Here is a 15,961-nt window from a genome sequence, read left to right on the forward strand (position 1 = left end):
TCCCCTCATCTCGAGGTCTTCTCATGAAAAATGTTCTCAATTTTCCCAGACGGGGTATCCATTTCTTCCCTCTCGTAGGGAGAGGAGGGGCTCGTCCCACCTCTCCCCTCAGGACCCATATCCCTAAGGGCCAAAATATCTATCGCTGCATTTATCACCGTATGATCGCTCTTCTTGCATACCAATCTCTCGCTACCTGGCGCCGAGGATTTGTCATCGCCCACCTCTGTCAAATGTTTCTCCACTTTCCCGGGCACCTTATTTATTTATTTATTATTTTTATTTATCGTTCGTCTCCACTTCATGTCTTCTTCTTCTTCTTCTTCTTCTTCTTCTTCTTCTTCTTCTTCTCCTTCTTTTTCTTCCAACATACTCGACGAGCTCGGCATTCAACTTGGTTCTAATACGCGCTCTCCTTCAAATCCAGTCATATTGTTGACTCTTTTCATTCGACAGAAACCTCATCATTAATCTTCGACGTTTCAGCCACGTCGACTCCTTTCGCTATTGATTTCACAATATGATTAGGATAATCAAATCAGTCTATTGCAAATTTCTGAACACCACATATCATCATTTGCTTTGCTTCACTACAACTGCGGTTTATAACGAGACTTATACGTAGCGTCGAATCGCACACATGCCTGGAATCATACAAAACCTCTGACCTTTCAATTCACAATCTTTACCTCGCACGTCACAATCTCATTGCCCTACTCTTAATGTTTAAAGTTTTTTTTTTTTTTTTTTTTTTTTTGCAGCAGATGCCATTGCCTGTTTTAAAATCACCCGCACTTGATGTATGTGTGTGTGTGTGTGTGTGTGTGTGTATATATATATATATATATATATATATATATATATATATATATATATATAAATATGCTTAAGCGACAAATATCCTTCAATATCCAATTCGCTCTACCTCGGCATCAATATATTTTTATACTTGTTAACAGAAGGGGAATTTACAGTTGATAATAATTTCGTCTTCTCGTGGATTCGAACCAGCGCACAGAGGAGAAATCATGACTTCAGTGACGCCTAAACCGAGGTAGAGCGAACTGAACATTAAAGGAGATTTGTAGCTTAATGCATCTATATGAATCACCGTGATGTGATAAAAAATTCATATATATATATTATACATACATACAGATAGCTCTCGATTTACACCGTTTCTCAATACAAGTTTTCACTTTAACACGGACTATAATTATAAGATATTGTGATCTTTTTATACAAAATCCTCATAACAACGCAGGTATGAGCTCATTTTCCCATGGTACCGCTTATCAGGATCCAACAAATTCTATAGATTCTATTGCCTCTGAATTCCTCCCCCACTCCCCCTCTTTAACAATGTTTCGTACTTTTTATTGTTTATAGATTCTATTGCCTCTGAACTCCTTCCCCACCCCCCCCCCCCCACTCTTATAATAATGTTTCGTACTTTTTATTGTTTATAACACATTCACTCATTTTTCAGAGTAATTTCCTGCACCCAGGGCGCTGCATTAACAAACATCAACATTAATATAAACATTAACATGGGAAGGATTATTCCGAAAGGTCAGGCCAGAGGCGCTAGTCAAACGCTGCAAAAGATACCTAATTTATTCGACAAAGCGAAATAAAATTTTATGAACACAATTGCAGCATCCAACGATAACATGACTTTAAACAATAAACAAATCTCCACCGTAAAATATTCCTCATCTTTTCCAGAGCAACCGCGATAAATCATCAAATATTCTTCTCGTCCAATTTACTCTCTTTGCAAAGTACAATAGGTGATTAGTAGTATGGCTGTTTTCGAAGAAGTCTTGATTCAGGAGACATCAGGCAGAAAGAATCAACAATCAGCCAATTAGCGAAATGACGACGACCTCCCCACGAAATGGGGGCAAGAGAGGCAACAAAGAAAGCAATAATAATAGAAAACTAATTAACCAGGATTTGACTGATGACTAACTCTGGCTGGGTGTACGTACACCCCGTGACAATCCAGCCAGTAAGGGAAGGGAATCACATCAAAGACACTTGAAAACAAAATATATAAATACACCTGGACTTTAACGTCTGTGTGTGTGTGTGTGTGTGTGTGTGTGTGTGTACTACGTCTTATCAACTAGCCAGAGTATGATAATGTTACTAATACACACCAAAAAGGTATAATGCACAAAACTTTTGCACATGAATGTTTCTCATATTGCCTTTATGTAAGAAAAAAAGAGAAATAACTGTGTATTAACAATATTCATATAACTATATATACATAAGTTATGCACACACACATACTATATATAGTGTATACATATATATATATATATATATATATATATATATATATTATATATATATATATATTTTATATATATATATATATATATAATCAGACATGCAGCTATAAAAAAATATTATCAATACTAAAACTGTAATTAATTGTTAAATATTCGTAACGGAAATTACCATAACTTTCCCCCAAAAAATTACCTCAGACCAGACTATGTTAGGTGAAATAATCTAAAAAACAGGAGGACAGAAAAAACAAATAAAAGAACAAACACAAGATTATTGACATAAAAAGCAGCAATAAAAGACTTATCACATGTTCTCTTACTCTTATGCATCTATAATATTCCAAGCAGACCATACTACCCGGCACTGAAGGAGGAGGAGGAGGAGGAGGAGGAGGAGGAGAGGAGGAGGAGGAGGAGGAGGAGGAGGAGAGCAGCCATGGAAATAATTATAAAAAAGAAACAGAACACGAGAAAGATTAAATAAGGAGATAAGACATTCTCTTGCCCATCCGTCCAGCAACTCTTGCCATCTAATTATAATTAGCCTGTGTGGCACACTCTCTCGGGAAAAGAAAATATGAAAATGTCACCCAATAAGGAAAGTGGGCTTAGGAGCATCCTCCACCAGAGGAACTCACAAACGAGGTCGTGGAAGGCCACGACGTTGCAGGGCTGGTGGCCCTCTGACGCAGACTGGCTCAAGATACTTGAATGCAACAACTCAGTAATGTAAACTGTGTCCTATTTTCACCAGGAGTCGAAAACAAGTTGTTATTTCTAATTTGATCGTTACTTCCTATTGCTGTGATAACAACAGCAATAACAATTATTATTACTGGTGTTATTGATGTCTTTGCACTTTTTCAATCTCATGCAAGCCTATTGCCGACGACAGTCACCAAATATTTAAGAAATAATATATATATATATATATATATATATATATATATATATATATATATATGTGTGTGTGTGTGTGTGTGTGTGTGTGTGTATATAACATTCGTGTGTGTGTGTGTGTCTAGGAAAACGCTAGATTCCCGTCAGAGAGGTCCGTGGTACGATCCTGCCCTGCTTTATCACCAAAGACCTACAGGAAACTGAAAGGTTCGGCCCTTTTGGTGCCAACTTCTCCAAATGGGAAAAAAGGCACACGCACTTACAATATATACATACTTAAAGGCATATATATAATGATATATATATATATATATATATATATATATATATATATATATATATATATATATATATACCTGAAGAGAGAGACAGCAGTCTCTGAAATATAGTACTTTTCTCTCTACATTTTGGTGTTTTTATGGCTCCTTTTATTAGATATATATATATATATATATATATATATATATATATATATATATATATATATATATATATATATATAGGCGCGTGTTAAAAATGTGCAAAAAAGCCTATTGTAGAATGAAAAATATACGCTCGCTAATAGAAAGGATAATTTAGAAAAAAAACGACAGGAAATGAAAGCAAAAACTCTCTACATATAACCGACCAACACACCAATTATCATTGACCTATAGAATTTCATTACATATGAACGTAAAAGTGTAACGTGTTCTGAAGTGTAGGAAATGTTAAAGAAACTTTTCCTCTTTGAAGATCAAACTGCTCTATCGAAAAGATAAAAGAAAAAAAAAGCAACAGGAAGTCTTGAATTCCCAGCTCATGTTCACGAGATTCGGTTATTGATCCACTTATCTTTAAAGAGAAGAAGAAGAAGAAGAGGAAGAAGAAGAAGAGGAAGCAGAGGCGATTTAAATTCTTCAAGAAGAAAGCTCATAGGAATTTCACATCGGATATCAGTTTTAGGTTTAGCTTTTTTTTTTTACAATGTTATACCTTTGTTCTTTTCCCTTTATTACTATATTATTATTATTATTATTATTATTATTATTATTATTATATTATTATTATTATTATTATTATTATTATTATTATAGAGTAAAATACAGAAAGCAGAGTTTCTCTCATTAAAAAGAAAAAAATAAATTCATAAACAAAAAAAAGATAAGTGTATCAAAATGCAAGGAGATCAGCATTAAGGCTGTATACACTGGCTTGTGCATGTTACAGGGAATATGTATTTCACGAAATCCCTGGGGCATTATGTGAAATGGCCAATTCGCTTAAGAACATTTGAGGCTAGATACTAACCACGGCGAAACAGCGTAGATGAATCAGCTTCACCGTGTTTAGTACTAGCTGTCGGGGTTCAAATGTTCCTAAGCGAATTGGTCACTTCACATACTCCCTAGGGATTTTATGAAATCCCCGATTTCACATATTCCCTAGGAATTTCGTGAAATCCCTGATTTCACTTACTCCCTACGGATTTCGTGAAATCATACTCCCTAGGGGATTTCGTGAGATCCCTGATTTCACATACTCCCTAGGCATTTAGTGAAATCCCTGATTTCACATACTCAATAGGAATTTCGTGAAATCCCTGATTTCACATATTCTCTGTAACATATCCAATTATTACATTAGTGTCAGCTACTTTATCACCGTCACACTCACACACACATACATAGAGAGAGAGAGAATATTCTTACATCAAGAGCGTAACACCGGCACAAGAAAAACCAAGAATAATAGTAACACGTTACCTTTAATCTACCGCTCCCAAACGCACCATCGTCCGTGTAATAATAAATCGGGAGGCTAATTTAAGCCCGGGAGTCTTATCTTACCTGCACAAGTCGATCCTTGCGACGAAAGAAATGCCGAGATTAATCAATTTCTCCGGGTATATTATAGGTAATCTCAGATAAAGGGGAAGCCAGGGTAATGAATCGTCTAAGACCACTCACTCTTTCCCTTTTCTTTTAGTCGCTACAGAGCGAAAGAGTCAATTGGCTAGAGTATGAAAGGCGTGGCAGACGTCGATGAATAAATTGAGAAAATATGGTAGCTCCAGACCTAAGTTTATCACTACCACCAACTACTACTACTAATGATAATAATCATAAAAATAAAAATAACCTATAACAATAAAATCCGAGTGGATCTTTCTTGTTTGTCCTCGAGGGGCGGGGTAGATAGGGGATCGGGAAGGTACGGGAGACATGACTGCCAGCGCTGGGTTCCAGCGCATCGTAGCGCTCGCTCTCAAGCTAATGATAATAATAACAATCTTGTGTTGAAGATCCAATGGTGGCAGCACATTTGATACCAGCCCAACATGGCTTCCAGTCTGCCGTTTGGAACAGACTCCAAAGAATATCCTTGCACACACATCTGTTGACATCGAAGCCAATTTCGCCAAATTAACCGAAAAGGCGAAGAAAAATGTTTTGATTAATTTTTAGTAATTTTTTCATTGCCAAATTTCATAACATACATAATCTTAGGTTAAATAAGAAGGAAGAAGTAATGCTATACGAAACACTAAATTAATGTACAGGGTTATCCTTACTTATACACATTATTGTTGTGACTCCACTATGACCTCAATGAATTGACCAATCAATTATTGAGGTCACACCTCCACAACAAGGCAAAACTTATCATTTTACCATCATCAAATGGAACTGATCTCATAGAAAAGCATCACTCTATTATCTGAGGCCCTAATAGAGAAACCGTTATCATAGTAGACACGTTACTGAAATATAGCTAAAATGAAGTAAGTGTTAACAGACCTGCAAGACTTAAGTTAAGTATATCTTAGTTTTACCAGGACCACAGAGCTGATTAACAGCTCTCCTAGGGCTGGCCCGAAGGATTAAATATTTTTACGCGTTTAGGAACCAATTGGTCGTCTAGCAACGGGACCTACATCTTATTATGGGATCCGAACCACACTATATCGAGAAATGAATTTCTATCACCAAAAATAAATTCCTCTGATTCCGTGTTAGCAGAGCCAGGAATTGAACTTCAGACCACCGGACTGGTAGCTGAGCGCGAAAACCACTCGTCCAGCGAGGAACTTCCTTCATACTTAAAGTCGTGTCATCACAATGCAATGTATTCTCCATGAAAGCCTCATGACTGAAACGTTAATCGCCGTCATTGATGCCATTGCGTCAGATGCTCACTCTTTCACTCCGGTGGTTTAGGCCTTCATACGGCAGCTATATTCTTGATTTTCCAGCTTCTCCTACTGTCCTCCTCCTGTTGCGTCCCTCTATATCTACGAAGTTAAATAGTATAGTATAGTAGTAAATTCACATCACCTGTGCATCCCACATCTGCGAAGTTAAATACTATAGTAGTAGATTCACATCAACCGTGCATCTGATGTCTAGGCCCGTTCCTTACGACGCTCCTGATTGGCTGTTGATAAGCCAATCACAGGGTTGGAAACTCTCAGTCTCTCGAGAGTTCACATAGGCAAGATGTATTTTCCACCGCTCGTGAGGGATACTTTTGAAAAACGTATCCCTCAGGAGAGGTGGAACGTACATCCTGCCCATGTGAACTCTCTCGAGAGACTGAGAGTTTCAAGCCCTGTGATTGGCTTAACAACAGCCAATCAGGAGCGTCGTAAGGGACGGGCCTAGACATCAGATGCACGGTTGATGTGAATCTACTATAACTGCTCTTTTGACCTCGCTTGCCTGATCACATGAACGACCCATCTAAAGACACTTTCCTCTTCAACTGTTTCTTCTATTGTCATTTATCTTCATCCTTACTCTGCAGCCATGACTCTTTGCGTCATATCTGTTCAGAATCTCCAGCATTTTCTTTTGGATTGCCTAATGAGTAGTACAGGATTTATAAACTTTATCATGATCGGTTACTGCTGCAGTGTGGGGTCTGCGATGGGAGGTTGAAACCACCATTCTTTGGAAGCATAAATTTCATGTCAATGGCCCCTGTATGCTTGTTCCATGGGAACAGGTTTCATCTACTGATATATTAATAATAATGATTATAATTTAGCTTTGCTCTGTTGACAAACATTTACAACACCGATCTTTCTACGAAAGATCTTCGCATGCTGTTTTCGGATGTACTCAAGATTGATTTTAGCTACAACACAGGTCAACATACAAACAAAAAATTCAGTGCCACTGAGTTTCCAGAAAAAGGTCATCAAACATACTTGAAACTCTTCTGCAACTAAAATTACTTTTGTTCACAATAGCACTGTGATTACCCACACACACGCACACACACACACAAAAAAGGGTGATGCCAAATTAATATCTTTCTCCAATGATGACGAGTGGCCTCCCTAATATAAGACTAATTACTCTCTCTCTCTCTCTCTCTCTCTCTCTCTCTCTCTCTCTCTCTCTCTCTCTCTCTCTCTCCGTTCCTAATATCTCGTTCGTGTCCATAATCCCCACTCTTCTTCAACTGTGAAGTCTTAATGGAAGAATGGGGCGAGGAGATATGCACACGAGAGAGAGAGAGAGAGAGAGAGAGAGAGAGAGAGATAATTGAAGAGAATTAGACTTTAAAGGGAAGAGCGTACATGCCGTGATGATACCGAGAAGGGGATTTACCCCCTCAGAGGGGATATTAATATCAGATGGTGGAAGTCAATGAGGGGAGTAAAAGGAGTTGGAAATGATCTCTCTCTCTCTCTCTCTCTCTCTCTCTCTCTCTCTCTCGTCTCGCGTAATAAATCTCCTTTCACGGTTCCAATAAGATCCACTTTATTACTGAATTCACATTCAGTGATATCAATATGACGATTTTATATTCGCGAGGAATTCTATATAGATTTAATGTATAACTTAACTTTATGAACTTTTTCTTCATAGTCGCACTTGTGTTTGACATCGAGGGCTTTTTCGTCGAACAATAAATGATCCGTCGCAATCAAATGTTGCAATATCTATTAAAGCGTTTCATCAACGCAAAAAGTTATTGCATGCGAGGTAATTTGACGCAATCTTCACACGTTGGAATTGTTATCATTCACAGATGGATTCATTTGTACGTCCCAATGCCGACTAAACTCTCTGAAGTCTTCACATAATATAATGAGGGTCCTATTTTCAGCAGCAACTGGTGTGCGCCACACGACGACCCTAACAGTGACCAACCACCAGAGTCGTCATATCATAAATCATGTAAAAAATGCGCCGAACTTCCTTCGGCGCAATCGAGCTTTCTGTACAGCAAATAATGCTGTATGAAACTCTCTGACACGGCCGATGGAGCTCTCAACCGCGGTCCATGACACTTTCAGCCACGGCCTGGTGGTGGCGGCCCGTGTTGTTGGCGCCTATAGCGGTGCCAGATGCAGGATCATGGCTAACCTTAACGTTAAATAAAATAAAAGCTACAGGGTCTAGAGAGCTGTAATTTGGAATGTTTGATAATTGAAGGGTGGATAATCAACATACCAATTTGCAGCCCTCTAGCCTCTTTAGTTTTTAAGATCTGAGGGTGGACAGAAAAAGTGAGGAGAGACAAGTTTTCTTTTACAGAGAACTGAAAGCACGAATACATTTAGATGACAGGACTTTGGAACTTCAAAAAAACGAAAACCCAAATGAAGTCATTCGCCAAAACGACCAACTCAAGTTGAGAAAAACTCAAATCCTCCCGACCAACCAAATGAAAGGGAGAGGAATCGTCAATCACGACTAAGAGTGACAGTAAGCTGATCACCTTTGCTTAAAAAGGTTAAGCAAATAGCGGAGGGTGTCAGCTTGCGACGCCTCCCCGAGAAGCTAAGGAGAAACAACACACCATCTCGCAAAACTCGATGATCGGATCAACAACAATTTCAGTATATAAATCGTGTATACGTGTACACGAACATTCACACACAAACACACACACACACGCACACACGCACGAATCTATACATCTATTTACACACATACACATACTCACACACACACATACACATACACACACATACATACATACCATATATATATATATATATATATATATATATATAAGATATATATATCTATCTATATATATATCTATATATGCTATATATTATAGATATTATATAATATATAAATATATATAATATTATAAATTTATATATATAATATCTATATATCTATATATAATACATATATATATATATTACATATATATATATATATTATGATATTAGAATATATTATTATATAGATATAATATAATATATATATACTAATAATATATATATATATAATATTAATATATATAGATATTATATATATATATATTATTATAATAATAGATTATATTATATATATATAGATATATATATATATATATATATAATAGAAAAATATGGGAATGAACACATGGAAATTTCTGACTTACGTTACAACACCACCGAAGTTAATGAGTGTTACAGGGGCAGAATAGTTCTGGAATACATATCTCAAAGAAAATAAAAACAGCCTTGAGGTTCCTGGACAAGACGTAATTTATTTATATTCTAAATGTCATAAAATACCATCTTTTTACTCTAATTTCTTCATCGAACAAAAAACAAGAAATCTCTTGCTCCAATAACTTTATCAAAATGTGGATAGTTCAGTAATAATTCAACAAGTTATATAGATATTAAAAATGAAGGTGCCAGATTTACTGCCTGCGTGTGTGTGTGAGTGTGTGTAAGAAAGCGTCCATAAAAATAAGCGTGAGTTCGGTAAGGTGCTTTTAGTACCAGCTTGTCACGTAGAGTCCTCAATCCCTTATGCAAGGTCGGCACAGACCTTAAATCATATACAAGGGGGTGCGGGTGAAGGTTGGGTAGGGGTGGAGAAGGGGGTGTGGTGGAGGGGGAAGCAAGATCCCTGCTGAAGGCTTATAACATGTTGAGTAATGAGTTGGAATTTCTTGGAATCAGATGCCCTATTACATCATCCTTGACCCTTGCTTGGAACACTGCCTGATCTTCTTCGAGATAGAGAAGCCCTAGAGAAAATTGATTTATTATAATCGGACAGAACAGTTTCAACAGAATTACGAATCAAAATCCCAAGAGACGAAAAGCTGATGTCTAGGAATTGCAACAGACCATCCAAATCATTTCTAATACCAGTAAAAAAAAAAAAAAGCAACTGACATATTTTAACAGGGTCTTTTTTTCTTACACTGAAAGATTAAACATCAGTATAAATAAGAGATACAGATATTTATGAAAAATTAATAAAGTAACATCACAGATACAGGACATACCAAGTGAGTTGTAATGGCATTATTGGGAGGATATTAAAGAAGAATTTTATAAAAATGTTAGTCATGAGATTAATCAATCGGCTTCCTGTGTGCTGATTATGTTTTATCTGTGCTGATTATGTTATATATAGAGGGCAATTAATAAAACATAGCAACCGAATACCTACTAGAAAAATCAACCTACTGAAATTTACATTAAAATACTGAAACTGAACTGTGCAATAATGTCTCCCGTCTGTAAGAGAGAATTCTAAATTTTTAAAACAAGAGGCGTCTTCGGATTTGGTAGCGGCATTACAGAACTATTAAAAATGCTGTTTACGATCATATCTACCATAAAATAAGATGCTGTTTACGATCATATCTACCATAAAATAAGAAACTATTTATACGACGCTCTGCAAGAGGAGTGTCATCTGTTACTCATTCTGATGCAATTTATTACAAGTCATTGCACAGGATAATTAGATAGTTATATAAAGTCCAAAACTTCCAAAATAAATTTCGGTTAGCGTTTTAAGATATCCAGCTGACAAAAACATTATGATTGACAAAGAAGTATATATTTCAGATGCCCTGTCGATGTCTGAGGAATACGAGAGGGTTACAGACCAAACGGAAAAAGTTCAAAAGTACTGGTACAAGGAAACGGTTCAAAAGTATTGGTACAAGGAAACAGTTCAAATTATTGGTACAAGGAAACGGTTCATAAGTACTGGTACAATGAAACAGTTCAAATTATTGGTACAAGGAAACGGTTCAAAAGTATTGGTACAAGGAAACAGTTCAAAATATTGGTACAAGGAAACAGTTCAAATTATTGGTACAAGGAAACGGTTCAAAAGTATTGGTACAAGGAAACAGTTCAAATTATTGGTACAAGGAAACGGTTCAAAATATTGGTACAAGGAAACAGTTCAAAAGTATTGGTACAAGGAAACGGTTCGAAAGTATTGGTACAAGTGATTTAAAAGAAAAAAAAAAGTTAGCCACTTGATTACCTGGATGGGAATATTAACTCTGTCAAGACTTTAGGCATTGTTTATTCGAATGATCAGCCTACGACTTAGGACACTTGGAGTAGGCCTAATATTGCCAGGAATGTTGACACATCCTGTTGAACAGGGGACGTTTAACATTGCACCATGAAGCAGGATTTTATAATTTAGTTTAACTGTCGAAATTATGCATGTGGCACGTGGACTTTGCGCCAAAGATTTGTAAAGAATAACACGATAACTCTTAGTATATCTGAAGCGGCTGTAAAAAGCCAATTGAATAATCTCTGCTCAACACAAAGCAAAGAAGGGTTTGGGTATTCAAAACATACATTTCAAACCTACTGGCATATTTATAAATTTACATTCTGATGTAAATGAGACGAAGTATAAGTATTGCCAATTAATGATTGTCAGTTCATTTTCAACGCACGTTATCACGACTGTTATAAAAATCTTAGAAAACTTATTGAAAGTAAACATTTTCCAGTGACGAAGAGCGTAAATAAATATATGAAAGTACCAGTAAGGTCAAAGTTTTTAATACCGTGGAGAGCTTTCCACTGCTTCTTTGGAAAAGTTTGAAAAAATGATTAACTGCAAACTCACTGATGTTCAAGGTACGACCATTATCTATATCAGTATTTACTAGGAACTGTCGACAACGGAAAATTTTTTAGCCCAAGTATAGGTGATTCCTAATGGGGAGATTAAATACATGGGGAGATTATATACATTAATTACTGAATTATTCGTGTTTCATGAGAGAGAGAGAGAGAGAGAGAGAGAGAGAGAGAGAGAGAGAGAGAGAGAGAGAGAGAGAGAGAGAGTTAAAAAATATATTAACACTTACTGAACTTCAGTCTCCACTCAACCTTACCTGAAAAGAAAAAAAAAAAGATATGAATCAGAGCAATTACAATATGAAACAGATAAAATCGTAAGCATTTCGAAAACAAAAATCAGTTTTATTCCACACCCATTAGATGATAAGTGACTCTGACACAACCACACCAAAATCTGGTTTAATGTTCATTCATCTCCATACATAACGATGAAAAACATACGCGCAATTCCCGAACGTGCTTACGCATATTTACACGTACAATAACTAGAATGCTCTCAATTGTAAAACCCTACACGAGGGGAAAAATCGAAGCAAGCAAACAGACAGGCAGCAAAATAACTCTGGCAAAAGCAGTACAAAAGCGAACTGCCAAAGCATTGGTGCAAATGTAGCAATATTCAGCCTATTCAAATATCAGCCAGCTAAATTCCATTGCAGCCGGCATATGCCATTTCAATAATAACTCCAAAATCACGACAAAGCCTTCCAATTTGCGTCCGACCACACATTCTTATATATATATATATATATATATATATATATATATGAATAATCACCGTGATTCATATAAATTATTCGAGCTACAAATGTCCTTTAATATCTAATTCGCTCTACCTCAGAATTGTTATATTTTAATATATGTCAACCGAAGGGGAATTTATTAGTTGATAATAATTTCATCCTCTCGTGGGTTCGAACCGCCGTCCAGCGGACACAGACGAAATCAAGACGTCAGTGAGGTTATCGATTCGTTGGGTTCGAACCACCATCCAGCGGACAGAGACGAAATCAGGAAGTCAGCGAGGTTCGAACCCACGAGAGAACGAAATTATTATCAACTAAAAAATTTACCTTCGGTTTACATACATGAAAATAAATCAATTCCGAGGTATAGCGAATTAGATATTAAAGGACATTTATAGCTCGAATAATATATATATATATGTATATATACATACACACACACACACACACACACACACACACACATATATATATATATATATATATATATATATATATATATATTCATAGATCTGTCCTTTGATTACTGAATACATAGGATCATATACAACGGACTGCCAACTTGATTGTTCATATCCAGCTCGTTGTCCCTGCCTTGTGCGAAGGAACTCCAGTTGTTTGTTTATGTAACCTGCTTTCGAATCAACAATGGTCATCGCCAAAAAAGGTAACTCCAAACATTACCGCCCTTGTCGGAATAAGCACCAGTGAAAACATATTGGCCTCGTTTATTTCTGTCGTAGAATAAATTCCCATTTATTCAGTAATGAGTCATCGGCATTATTGTAATACTGATAATAAAACGAAACTCGATTCTCAAGGAACTATGATTCTCGATGTGGCAGACTGGAGAATGGACCCACAAGAATTGATCATATAAAAAATGCACTTAGACCTACGAACTGGCAAAAACCAATATATAAAAAAGAAACAATCAATACCAAGCTAGTCATTCAAAGCTGGATGACGGATTTTATCTGACACTTAACAGATGGTTACTCAAAAGACCAATAAAGCTTCGTATGCGCATTATTCAATTCTTTGTGCAGGGAACTGTAACTCTTTGTAATACAAATTCCATTCAGACATGATGTACCGACATGACAAGTCTACGTGCCACGAACAAAAGATCCTCAAATTGCAAGATAGTTGTTTACGGTAATATAACTCTCTCTCTCTCTCTCTCTCTCTCTCTCTCTCTCTCTCTCTCTCTTATAAACACAACCTCGTAAGCAAAGAAACAAACAAACAAACAAAAACGAACGATAACATAAAACTACAAAAAACTTAAATTGCTTTGTTTCTTTATATACGAAAACAAATACCTTAGGACGAAAGCTTTCCGTTTCTTATACCTTCAAAGACGACGAGGAATTTCATTGCCCTAAGGTACTCGAGATGGATCGACAACCTATAATAACCACCCACCCTCTCTCTCTCTCTCTCTCTCTCTCTCTCTATGGCTGAGGGGCCCTTTCATTACTGAAACAATATCATTTCATTTTTGAAAAGATATGAATGCAAGAATGACTATCCTAAAACATACATGCATACGTGTATATAATATATGTGTATATATATGTATGTATGTACATAGAAAGTGTAAAACTAGTACTTGTACATATAACATCCTTATATATATATATATATATATATATATATATATATATATATATATATATTATTATATATATACACACACTATATAATATATATATATATATATATATATATATATATATATATATATATATATATATATATAATATAAGTCGGCAGTCGTAAACTAAATAAAGGATGTTATATGTACAAGTACTGGTTTTACTCTTTCTATGTACACACACACACACACACACACACACATATATATATATATATATATATATATATATATATATATATATATATATATATATATATATTATATCGAGATGGAGAGAGAGAGAGAGAGAGAGAGAGAGAGAGAGAGAGAGAGAATCTGCTGACCATTTTTATACGATATATACACGATACCTGTAATTTTTTATAACAATCACCTGTTGACCCAGACACAAATGAAGAACCAAACGAAGAAGTCCAGACACTCGACGTAGGATTCGAACCAGCACCCACAATATCAGAACCAAGTACCGTTAATCACCTAACCTGGATCTTAGTCTCTGTAGTAACAAGCATAGCCAAAAAAGTGGGAAGAAATCGAGATCTTAAGAGGGCTTAGTGGTTATTACAATTACAAACAAATGCGCACACACATATATATATATATACATACACACACACACACACACACACACACACATATATATATATATATATATATATATATATATATATATATATATATATATATATATATATATCACTGTCGTTGATAAGGTTGTTTAATTTTCTGTCCAGTTTTCTAATCAAAGTGTCTGTAGTTCTATGAAGTTTTCCATATATTTCTTGTGAATGCAGATTTATTTTTAATGGAGAATATTACCAACAAATATTTGGTATGGCCATGGGTAACCCTTTATCACCTCTCCTTTCAAACTTATATATGGAATTTTTTTTAGAGACAACACCTCCCGAATATCACACTAGTCCCCTTAAAAGGATACCGATATGTCGATGATATCTTAGTAGTCTTACCTGTTGGTATCGATGTAAATGATTACTGTCTAAATTGAATAATTTAGTGCCATCCATAAAATTCACTGTTGAAATCGAAAATAACAATGTCATCCCTTTCCTAGATGTATTAATACATAGAGAATCTTTCCAATGCAAATTCAGTATTTATAGAAAACCCACAAATAATTTAACATATGTACATTTTTATTCTGGCCACCATCTTAATATTAAAATTTCAATTTTTTCTTCTATGTTCCTACGCGCTTTGCGTATCACGAGTCCAAAATATCTTGACCAAGAAATAGAATACATAAAAAAGATAAGAAACGATCTCTGCTACCCACCTCATTTAATTGATTTATGTTATCAAAAAGCTCACAAAAAGTTTTATAGTGTTGTTATTAATGAAAAAGAAATGATTAAAAATGTACTTAGCTTACCTTACTTTCGTGGATTTGAAACCATACAATCAATATTTAAATTGTTTAATGTTAATGTAGTGTTCTCTTATAACAATACCATTAAAGATATGG

Source organism: Macrobrachium nipponense, chromosome 27, assembly GCF_015104395.2.
Source record: "Macrobrachium nipponense isolate FS-2020 chromosome 27, ASM1510439v2, whole genome shotgun sequence".
In the NCBI taxonomy this organism is placed as follows: domain Eukaryota; kingdom Metazoa; phylum Arthropoda; class Malacostraca; order Decapoda; family Palaemonidae; genus Macrobrachium; species Macrobrachium nipponense.